At 45.2% G+C, this 11,115-nt stretch overlaps 1 long non-coding RNA gene across 1 annotated transcript; it reads right to left on the minus strand.

Annotated features, from left to right (window-relative positions):
- Positions 1-723: 723 nt before the first annotated feature.
- LOC125617115 lies at positions 724-5,992 on the minus strand. The gene is made up of 3 exons (XR_007347987.1): positions 5,842-5,992; positions 3,536-3,646; positions 724-1,185 (listed from the first exon to the last, which is right to left on the minus strand). It is a non-coding gene; the product is annotated as an uncharacterized LOC125617115 (long non-coding RNA).
- Between the last annotated feature and the right edge of the window lie 5,123 nt (positions 5,993-11,115).

Below are 11,115 nucleotides of genomic sequence, written 5' to 3' on the forward strand. Positions count from 1 at the left end.
GAGGGGAGGGGAGGGGGGATAGTAGAGGATAGGAAAGGCAGCAGAACACAACAGACACTAGTATGGCAATATGTGAATCAATGGATGTGTAACTGATGTGATTCTGCAATCTGTATATGGGGTAAAAATGGGAGTTCATAACCCACTTGAATCAAAGTGTGAAATATGATATATCAAGAACTATGTAATGTTTTGAACAACCAACAATAAAAAATTTAAAAAATAAAAATAAAAAAGAATAAAAACTAAAAAAAAACATAAAAGAAAAGAAAAAGAGAACATAAATACAATTGGACCAGTTGAAGAGTTATCTGTGTTCATTAAAAATAACGTGCTTCTTTCTGTCCCTCATGACCCAATAATATATTTTATATGCTTCCTGTTTTCTTTTCCAATATTATTTTTCAAAACTCCCTTCAACCTTTAGGTCACCCTTCTTTCCTTTCATGTAGTGGTAAAGCTAAAGACAGCCAAATATAGAATTTGCTTTGGCTTATACCTCTGCTCTTCCCAAACCAGTTTAATGTGATGACATCAAGCTAAATATCTTCTCAGAAAGTGTTTGAGCATGGAGTAGTTGGAAGAGCAAACATTTTTGCCTTCAGATGTTTGAAATTTCCAACCCCCGAGCAGTGCCCATTCACCTAGTACCTACAGGTTTGTTTGGGGAGCCCAGGTGTTTGTTGTTCCTCTTGATATTTGACCAGAAACAATGATGGCCCTCTTACAGATGCACATCTAAGGAGATGCACATTTCTGTAAAGTCAAAATTTTAATTCAATATTTCTGCACATTGTGAGAAAACTGAAAAATGAACAAAGCTTTCATTATGGAAAATTTCAATATCACAGCAAGCAAAACATACCCTTTCCATCAGTGTTATGTACATGGTAGGCAGGATTGTTAGCAGGTAAGATCTTTTCATTTTCTTTGTAAAGAAGTTTATAGACAGAACAGAGTTTGCCTAAATTACATGTACTGTCTGCCAAATACATGCACGCAAGAGTGAAGATGCTTATGTTTAGGTAAAATAACAACAATCTTTGGTTTTCTTCAATTTTATTAGAATTTTCATAGAAACCAAGAAGGTGGTTCTTTCTTTCTCTCCCAGCCTCTTCAGTAGCCACATTAACTCTCCCCTGCCCAGGCCTGGCCCCTGGCTCCAACCAGTCCACCTCCTGCTTCCTAGATAAGGGAGAAGACATGAGACACTCATCTCCTCCTCATCCCCGTGTGTGCTCCCGTGCATTCTCTGTACCCTCATTCTTTCTGCAAAACATGCTCTTTGGATACAGGACTGGAGGAGGCAAGCAAAGCACTTGTAGCTCAGTGGTAGAGTGCTTGCCTACCACGTGTGAGGCATTGGGTTTGATCCTTAGCACAACGTATAAATGAATAAAATAAAGATCCATTGACAACTAAAAAAAAAGTTTTAAAAAAGTCTTTTTCAAAAAAAGCATGAAAGAACATAATTCTCAATGTATTCTTTATTTTTAATTGAAGTTAATAGTAAAAATTATCAGCATTTCAAATAAGGCAGGGTCCAATTCTGCATGTACACAACCCTCTCTCCATCCTGATGACTGTAGCTCTACCTGAGTACTTCCTGAGTGCTTCTAACTAGTAGATGATCTTGATTGTGCATTCATAGCTACATCTGAAACAGTTTTACCAAACAATATTTACCCTTACTATTTATCCTATATAGTTTCCAGTATCCCTCCCCCGCCCCCCAATTCTGGTGGCAACTCACTAAGTGGATTCCATGAACAATTAATTAGTGGAGACCTGTAATTTGAAGAAAACACCAGTAGAGGGATCCACAGTTCTATCCTTAACTTGATACTTGGCAAAACAAAAGTAAATCCCCAAATTCCAGATAAGTAGGTGATATAATCCAAAAGCATGACTAGTGGATTAAAATTGGGGGATATTATATGACTATCAAAAAAAACACCTATGTCATTTAATCATCCAATGTGACTCCAGATTTCTCCTTTTTAGGGAAGTGTAATGAAACGTGCTTATTTAAATGTATCTCTAGCTCCTCTATGTAAATGCACTCAAATTTACGTCTCTTATTCTAGTCTGAATACACAGTCTCATCTGTATTAGGAAACAGGACTACTGTTCTAACTAAATAATCAGTCCAAGATTCAAAATACCCCATAAAACTGATGAGTTTAAGTTTTGAACATAACTGATAAAGTTCCTCTAAGAAGCTACAGTAAAAATCGGTCACTATGCCTTTTACTTTTGCTTTTTAAATCCCAAAGTAGGATGATTCTTGGTTCTTGTCCAGGGATGGCCAAGCAAAGAAAGATTAAATTATCTGTAAATTATTTATGTTGTATCAGTTTCTACATTCTATTTTTAACTACCTTCTTGTGGTGATATATTCCTGACTAAAGCAATTTGTTCCTGTTAAAACCAGTCCAGAAGCCAAACTGCTGTCACAAATCACTCAGAGTTGACTAGAAAACTTGTAATTTCAACTCCATGAATTTTTCTCAGTAAATCCATTGATACTGGGAAGTGTGAATAACTACTATTTAGTAGTAATTACTTATCCTATCTGCCTAAGAAGGGAGCAACCAACCTGAAGATCAAATTTATAAACCACATTTTAAGTGTGGAAAAGTTCTGTATCCAGTTGTTATACCATTTATTAATTCAAATTTGAAGTCTTCCAATTTGCTTGGCTCCTCTAGAGAAGATAAAATTTTACTCAATAGCTGTCTTTGGGCGTTTGATGACTGTGACTAGCCATGACTGGCTGAGGTCATAGGCAAAGATGAGAGATTTTTCACACACACACACACACTAAAACTACAGAGAATTAATTCTTGATCAAAGTTAGCCCAAAGACTAAATTGCAATTTTGTGTGAATGCTGGGCAAAGGGAAAACTTGGGTTATGTTGCCATCTCTCTGTTGGCAACTTAAGACCTACTCTGTCAATTCGGTGACAAGATCCCCAGCTACATAAATTAGTTTATGTGTTTGGTCAGAGGTAAGCAGGAGTGCACAATTCTGGTCATTGGTATGAAGGAATAAAGGCAGGAAACAGCCAAATGAACAAATAGACAAACATAAGCCCAAATATTTAGTTTTAAAAAAAAAGGATTATAGAGTGTCAATGTATTTTAAAGGAGTTATGTTAAAACCCATTTTAAATTCTCAGGACCTAGTTTGTGCAGAATTTCAAACCAATAAAAAAGCTGACATATAAAACAGGTCTCAGAAAGTTCAGACTCTTGCTTTTCTCCATCGCTCCTGAGTCAGCGCTCTTGAGACACAGTTGTCTTGCTGATGGGTCTGCTTGTTATTCTGAATGCCATTCTTGTCTTGTCAGTGTTTTTCTTGGCCCCTTAGGAAACAAAGGTCTCCTTTGGCACATTCCTTCCCCATGTGTACTGCACGCCAGGCACTGTTCCAAGTGCTTCACATCCCTGGTAACTCTTCAAGCCTCCCAACAAACTATGAGGGAGAAATGATCTCCCTGTTTTACAGAAGAAATGGAAACACCAAGATACCTGGTTAACCATGTCACCTCCATCAGGTTCCAGACCCTGTGGCAGTTCAGAGCAGAGAAGTGCTCCCATCAGTCCCCAAAGTGCTCACTGGCCTTCCTGGCACAGCTCCTCCTGCACTTCCCATCAAGATGGGAGGGCAGAAAAGTGGGTGGGGCGGTGTCAAGAGCCCAGATCCTTAAAGTCAAAGAATTTCCTTCTCTGTCTGAACTTTGCATTCATTTATGCTTCACCCCCACCTCATTTTGTTAGCACCTGTCCTCATTTTCTTCGTAATGTATCCTTTTCCTAACCCTCCACCTTAATATATTTAAATAACTCCACTCAATAAAAGCCACCCTAAAAAATTTTCCCCAGGGAGAAAGTTGGAGGACCCAGGAAGAGGACCTGGACTGGCACTTGCTGCTGCTGTCAGGCATGAGGGGAGTTCAGAGAAAGAGAACAGGAAGAGGAGGAGGAGAGAAAAGCATAGCATAAAGCATAGCCTATCTATCAGAGAGTGTGTCTTAAGAGAAATTTATCTTAATGAACTTATATGGGGCTGTACAGTTAGAGACATGTTTCTTCCTACCCCAGAAAAATTTGCTTTATTAGAAAGCAAAATTAAAACTTAAAATCTATGTTGCATCCTTTTTTTTTTTTTTTTTTGGTACTGAGGATTGAACCCAGAGGTGCTTAACCACTGAGCCACATCCCCAGCTCATTTTTATATTTTATTTAGAGATAGGGTTTCACTGAGTTGTTTAGGGCCTCACTAAATTGCTGAGGTTGTTGTTGAACTTGAGATCCTCCTGCCTCAGCCTCCAGAGCCTCTGGGATTGTAGACATGTGCCAGGTACCTAGCGTGATTGCTTTCTTAGAGCACCGCATCATGTTTTTTCAATCCTTCCATTTTTATTGTAGATCCCACACAGGGGCATGACTCGGCACTCAGTATTATTTACTTTCAGTGCAAAGTGTAGAGTTTATTGCCTCAAAGTATAAAACATTATTTGCCCATCGAACCACAAAGAGTACTAATTTATAATTTATATCTACAACTTGTTATAAAACCACCAGCATTAATCAATACTCAGGTAATTCATTGTTGAATAGAGAACTGATCTCATCTGCTCTTTTGCTCCATCCACTCCAAATATCAATCCTGAGCAGAAGCAGCCAATATATGGAATACTGTACATATTGTATGCTCAAATGCCCACACAAGTTTATCTTCCTTTCAGGTACTACTCACTTAAGTTCCCATGTCAGAGTTGTACCTGCAAAAATACATAGGACCCCACCCCAATAACCTGTGGACTAACAGTCACACATTCAAAATTTAAAACCCACATAATCTTACATATAATAAATCAACCATATAAATAAACACTCCCAGAGTAAGTCAGGAGATTGTTGAAAGTATGTTGGGCTTTTTGTGGAAGAGAAGACAAACAGCATATAGATGAGAGCTGCAGACAGCCAGAATGACCCAGAATGCTCCTCCTAAGGCCCACACATGGACTCACACACAGGGAAGCAGGAGGGAAGGGAGGACCCTTTGCCCATCTGGAAACATTTTCTAGAGGAAACTGGATCCCCAGGGAAAGCCTTAAAGGATATAAACAGAGTAGTAGGGTTTATGGTTCACAACAAAGTGTTTCTGGTGAAAGAAATAGAGTATAGCTGGGCATGGTGGCACATTTCTATAATTCCAGTAACTCTGGAGGCTGAGACAGGAAGATCATAATTTGGAGGCCAGGCTCAGCAACTTAGTCAGGTCCTCAGCAACTTAATGAGACCCAGACTCAATAAAAAATAAATAAGACTGGGGACAAATCTCAGTGATAAATCATCTCCTGGTTAAAACCCTAGTACATCCCCCACAAAAAAAATTGTTGTATAGGTGATAGTCTGAGACATCATCACCACACTGGGAACTGGGGAGATGGCCAAGACTGACTCCAACATCATGCAGGATCACCTTGGTGGTGCTCTTGCAATGAATGCAAGATACATGTCAGACCGTGTCTCATCAGAACATTGTAAGAATCTACAATATTGGTAATCACACTTGTGATTGGGAAAAAAGCGCTCCAGACCTTTAACTCAGGCTGGAGTGGAAGAGTTTGAAAGCAGAAATAAGATAGTTGCCATACAAAGGAGTTGAAGTTTGCTAGTAGTTTACATTGAAATTTGGAATACCATTTTCCTATTCCTTAGGCTCCAAGGGCTTCAGCTTCATAGCCAGCCCGACATCCGGGGCTTCCCCCAACACATGTGCAAGCACAAACTCCCATGTTTCAAAGTCAACCGATGATACTCCTTACCTTGTGTAAGGGTGCAGACTTGCCACACCTTGGGAGGGCCTGAGTTGCACACCTGGGCCCAAGGAGGTCTTTAAGATGTTACGTTGGCCCCCAGGTGGTGCCCTGCTCCACCTGAAGGCAAATAGCCTCTGACATGTACCTGGGAAGCAACAGGACAAATGCAAGGAGTCACTGCCCACCTTGGCCTGGTCTCCCTGACCACTCTCACCCCTCATCTGGGAAAGCACAGAGCCCAGGGCTCTCATCCAGGAGCCTTATCCAGGCTGCAATTCCCCTCTACCACATTTCATGGGGCAAGAATCTAAAACACCAAGAAAGAATAAATTTCCCAGAAACTCCCAGAGTGCCCTAGAGAAAATCCCAAAGCAAAGGAACAGGAAGTGTTAAGGCCTGGGAGCTGGGGACAGGAACCAGGGAAATAGACCCAGCGTCATCCCACACCACCAGCCCCAGGGTCCATCACTTAAGCCTTTGGTTTACCAACCACTTGGATCCCAAGGGTGCGCAGAGAATGATGAAACAGTTTCTTCTGCGGCCCACATCATATGGGTTATCATGCTGGAGGGAAATGAGAAAGGGAAGAGGAGCTCAGAATCAGCAGGACTGGGCAAGGCCATCTCCCAGTGACCCTCGCTAAGTTGGTCAGTTAAGCCAGGGCTCAACATGACAAGGATCCAAGAGTGACCAGGGCCTCCTGCCTTCCCAGGCTCCAAGGAAGAGTGACCTCCCTCGACCCACTTGTGAGCAGCTCTCCCTAGACAGTGCTGACCCAGCACCCACCTCTCCTGCCTTCTCAGGGCTCCTCATCCCCTTGTGCTTCCCTTTGCAGGATCTTTGCTCTGTCTCCATTGGCCACACCTTTCCTCTCACCTAATCCTTCCAGGTACCTTTTAAGATCTTTCTAGGGCTGTTCTGCTCAACTGATCCAAAGATGGTGTCACCACCCTGCTCCCACTTTACTCTTTTATCTCTCGATTTTTTCTAAAAATCTACTTCATTGAATTTAACTATCTGGGAGACTAGTAGCAGCAGGGGATGCACAGACATATTTTCCTAGTCAAAATCAAATTTGCCAGAAAAATCTGAGCTGAAGACCTTCAGTACACAAAGCAGGAAAGGTCAACCTCAAAGGTCATGTCCTTCCCTGGACACTGTCTTCTCCTCTCCCTTATTCTACTTTCTCTTTCCCCTGAGTTCATCCATCACCCTCAACCCCTCCTCCATCCAGACCAGGTGGAGTTTCAATCCAACTTCATGAGCTTTAGGTAGCAAATACTCTGTTATAATGGCAAGTGGCCCAGCAGCACCTCTATCCACCTCTATACAGCACCAGTGTTATTCTGATTGCAGGTTGCTGATCAACACAAGTGCATGACATACTTACTCATCTCTACACCCGTCCCTCAAGTAACTGCCACCTAGCACACAGTAGGCTTTCAATGCAATGTACCCAGAGGGAGAATGGCCACCGACGCTCCAGGGTATAGAGATATCTGAGTTGCATCTTCAGAGGTGGGTCTGGAAGGACTCATGAAGCAACATCAGGGCCAAGGGCAGTGGAGAAACCACACAAAGTGCCTAACTGCAGAGGTACAAGACACCTCCACACAGTCAAGGACACACACACTCAGACCACTTACCTGGTTCTCCTAGCATCGCCTGGCGGCACCCACGACCACTCCCTTGATGAACAACTGCAGGATGAGGGGTAGCAGGAGGGCCCCAGCAGGTACAGCCACTAGGATGCTGTGCACAGGCTAAGAAGTGAAGCCATGGAATAGCTCTTCCCTGGCCCCGCTTTTCTACCCAACTCCTCCCTCACTCCCTCCCACCCCAACTAGCACCGCCCACACACTCTCCCTCCCTGGACTGGACAGTTAGTCCAGTACACCCAAGTGAAACCTCACTCCACCACACTGTCCACCCACATGTCCCTTTTCAACTTTTATTACCCTATTCTGTGGCCCCCCTAGATTCTTAACTCCACAGGCATCCTATCCGGCCCATGTCACTGACCACACTGGCCTTCCACATCTCCTTCACAAGTCCTCCCAAGTGACTTCTCCCTCTAGCCCTGCCCTAGGTCTCCTCTGTCCCTCCTTGGCTGTTCGCCCCTCTCTCCCCACCACACCAGCTCTTCTCAGGGTGGGCCCTTGGGACTGTGTGGATACATCATGGTATAGTCCAGGAATGCCATGTGCCTCCTGTGCATGATGAAAACCACGCAGGTGGTCAGCACGGCACCCAGGTGGAGGCACAGGCACAGGAGGAGTAGCAGGTAGAGCCGGCTGTTTCGGTGCCCCACACAGTTATTCACCCACCTGCAATGCTGGTCAAACTCCGAGGGGAGAGGAGGCACAACTGAAGATCTGTCTGGATTGGCCTCCATCACCCCCAAATCCTGAGGCATCCCCCAATTCAGCCCTCTAGGCCGCCTGCTCTTGGCCCTACACACAGGTTCCAATCTCAGGGAGAACTTGGCATTTCCATGGTTAGAGCACAGTTACCCCATAGCTCATCAGTTCACCTGTCCTGAGTGAGGTCTTGTCTCTCAAGACCTGCCTGGTATCACTTGGAGCAGGATAGAACATCTCTGGGCCTCTATTTTCTCAGACACTGGATAAGGATGAAAAAACACCCTTGCCCAACCAGCCATCTGCACTTGTGAAACCGAGCAGGGTGTGCACATCAGAGAAAGGCACTCAGAATCCAGGAAACCCTCCAACTGGGACACCCAGAACAAGACCAGCAAAGATCCCCAGGACATGGCAGCAGTCAGCCTAAAGGACTGGGGATCTACTATCAACAACCCAGGGGAGGGGACAGTCACTGCTTTTCCTCCCCCTGGCTCCACAAGGCTCAGCACAGTTGTGATGCCCTTTGCATATCAACACCTGGGCAAACAAGGCCAGCCTCCCTGGATAGGTACAGACACACAGGTGATGACATATATAAGTGACCAACAGTGGCTGAGAGCCACTTGAAGCACTCTGGGAACATGGTCTGATACCCCCACCTGGCCCACTCATAATGTGAGGTTCCTGGTCCTAGCCAGGTGCCTGGAGATAGGTTGGTGAGTGGACAGGGAGGAGGAGCACTCACCTCCACACAGATGTCACAGCTTTTGCAGTGGAAGGTTCGGGGCAGGCGGTGAAAATAACAGGTGGGACACCACGGCATTTCATATAACCTGCTATTCACTGGTGCCATGTAGGGAGCCTCAGCGTCCTGCTCGAAGGCACCTGGCAGGGAAAGAGGTTTGGGCAGTGAAGGAGGCCCTTGTATCACTCTGCTGCTCAGGGCAACCCATAGTATCACTGGGCAACAAGAAGATGGGGAGGAGGTGGGCAGGGGAATCCCGGTCCCTGTTAAGCAAACTGACCACTCAGATGAATGGGCAGTCAGAGAGAAGGACTTTCCAGCCACAAGAGATCTACATGGTGCTCCCCCCTTTGGAATAGTGATCAGTGCTTGGAGTCATGTGTGAAATGGGAAGGAGGAAGAGTGAAGTGTGTGGTTTTTGAAGAGCCTGTTGGCCTCTTGTGCCAGTCTGCCCAGTCCTCTCTTCTAAAGCAACTGGGAAACCTCCAGGATTCTGTTTTTTCACAATTCAGTGGCTTGGGAAATGAAGTGCCAGGGCCCAAGTAATGATGACAGGGTAAGAAGGAATCCTGAGGCCACAAGGGGGGCTCAGCCCTTTAGAAATGACCCCTGTAGGCACCAGCCTTTGGGGTGCCACCTCCCTCTCCCACGGTTCTGAGGCCTTACCTCTGTGTAAAGATGCCTGGGTGTGAAGCATTCATAGAAATGAGGCTGTACATAGTGAGGAGGCAGAGAAGCGTCCTGGCCATGGGAAAGCCCCACTTTCCATCTTGAGCCAGTGCTCCGCATCTAAAATCAGGGCCAGACTCAGTTCTAGTCTGGGGCAACCCGGAGCCTCCGTGAGGCCCTGCTCACCTGAAGTCAGACTCACACACCTTAAGGGAAGATCTGAATATCCAGGCTAGAGACATTCTCCACCAAATGTCACCAGCATTACCAGCCTCCCATAGTTCCCTGATAGGCTCCCCACATCTCTGTGCTTCTCACTAAATATCTTCCTTCCCTCCTGGCCTCCCTCCACTTCCCTGCCTCTGCACTCTCACTGTCTATTTCCCATCTGTCTCTTGGTGAGAAACCTGAGAGCTGGCATGGAGACTCACGGAAACGTGAAGAACCCTAGGCTTAGAGAGACCAGTGCTGCCATAGTCAAACAAGTCCAAAGGCTCGAGAAAAGCCAGGATCTGGCTGGGGGTGAGGGTGGGGACCAGAAAGCATTTGAGATATTCATGCTGAGTCTGCTTTCAAACAAATGAGAGCCAACCGCTCCTTCTCCTGCCTTGGCTCCCAGATTACCATGACTACAAGTGTGACATCAGAGAGGTTCCGGAATGGGGGCTCTGGCTGCTTCCAGTGCCCTCTGAGAGCAAGCCTCCCCTGCCCTCACATACACACCTATGGACTGGGACATCCTGCTCTTACAATGGTGGCTTTGTTGGACTGCTGAGGATGGGATGTGGTTTGTCCCTCAAAGGTTCATAGGCTGGAGGCTTGGTCCTGGGTGTGGCAGTGTTGAGATGGTAGCACCTGCAAGAGGTGTGGCCTAGAGGGAAGTAATTGTGCCACTGGGGATGAGGCCCTTGGAAGGGAGTAAAGAAATTCTCATGGGCCCCCATTAGTTCCTGTGAGAGAGGCTTGCTCTAAAAAGAACAAGATTCATCCTCCCCAGTTTTTGGCGATGAAGTCTGGACCCCTTGCATGTCCTCTCACTATGATGCCATTCACCATTTTGTGAGCACTCATCAAAGGTTAGCCACAGGGGCTGCCAAATGTTGGACTCTGAGCTAAATAAACCTCATCTCTTAATAAAGTACCCATTCTTGGGTAATTTGTTAGAGCCAGAGAAAGCAGGCTAATACAGAGACCATATAATATGGTTCCTGGGGAGATGGCATGGGGAGAAGTTTGGTGATGATTATCCACTCTCAGGCCCAGTGCTAATTGAACCAGGCAGTGCTGGTTGCTCAGCCTATTTCTATTTCTTTCTCTTTCTGTTAACAGAGTTCCAGTTTGGGGAAGGAGGTAGCAATCTACACAACTAAATAATTTCCCAGTTTCCCTCATTAACAGGGTGGGCTTTCTGGCACAATTCTGTCTCAAAATAAAAAATAAAATATGTTGGGGATGAGACTCAATGGTTAAGCAACCCTGGGATCAATCCCTGATGATGATGAC

This window comes from Marmota marmota, unplaced genomic scaffold (genome assembly GCF_001458135.2).
Source record: "Marmota marmota marmota unplaced genomic scaffold, marMar, whole genome shotgun sequence".
In the NCBI taxonomy this organism is placed as follows: Eukaryota; Metazoa; Chordata; class Mammalia; order Rodentia; family Sciuridae; genus Marmota; species Marmota marmota.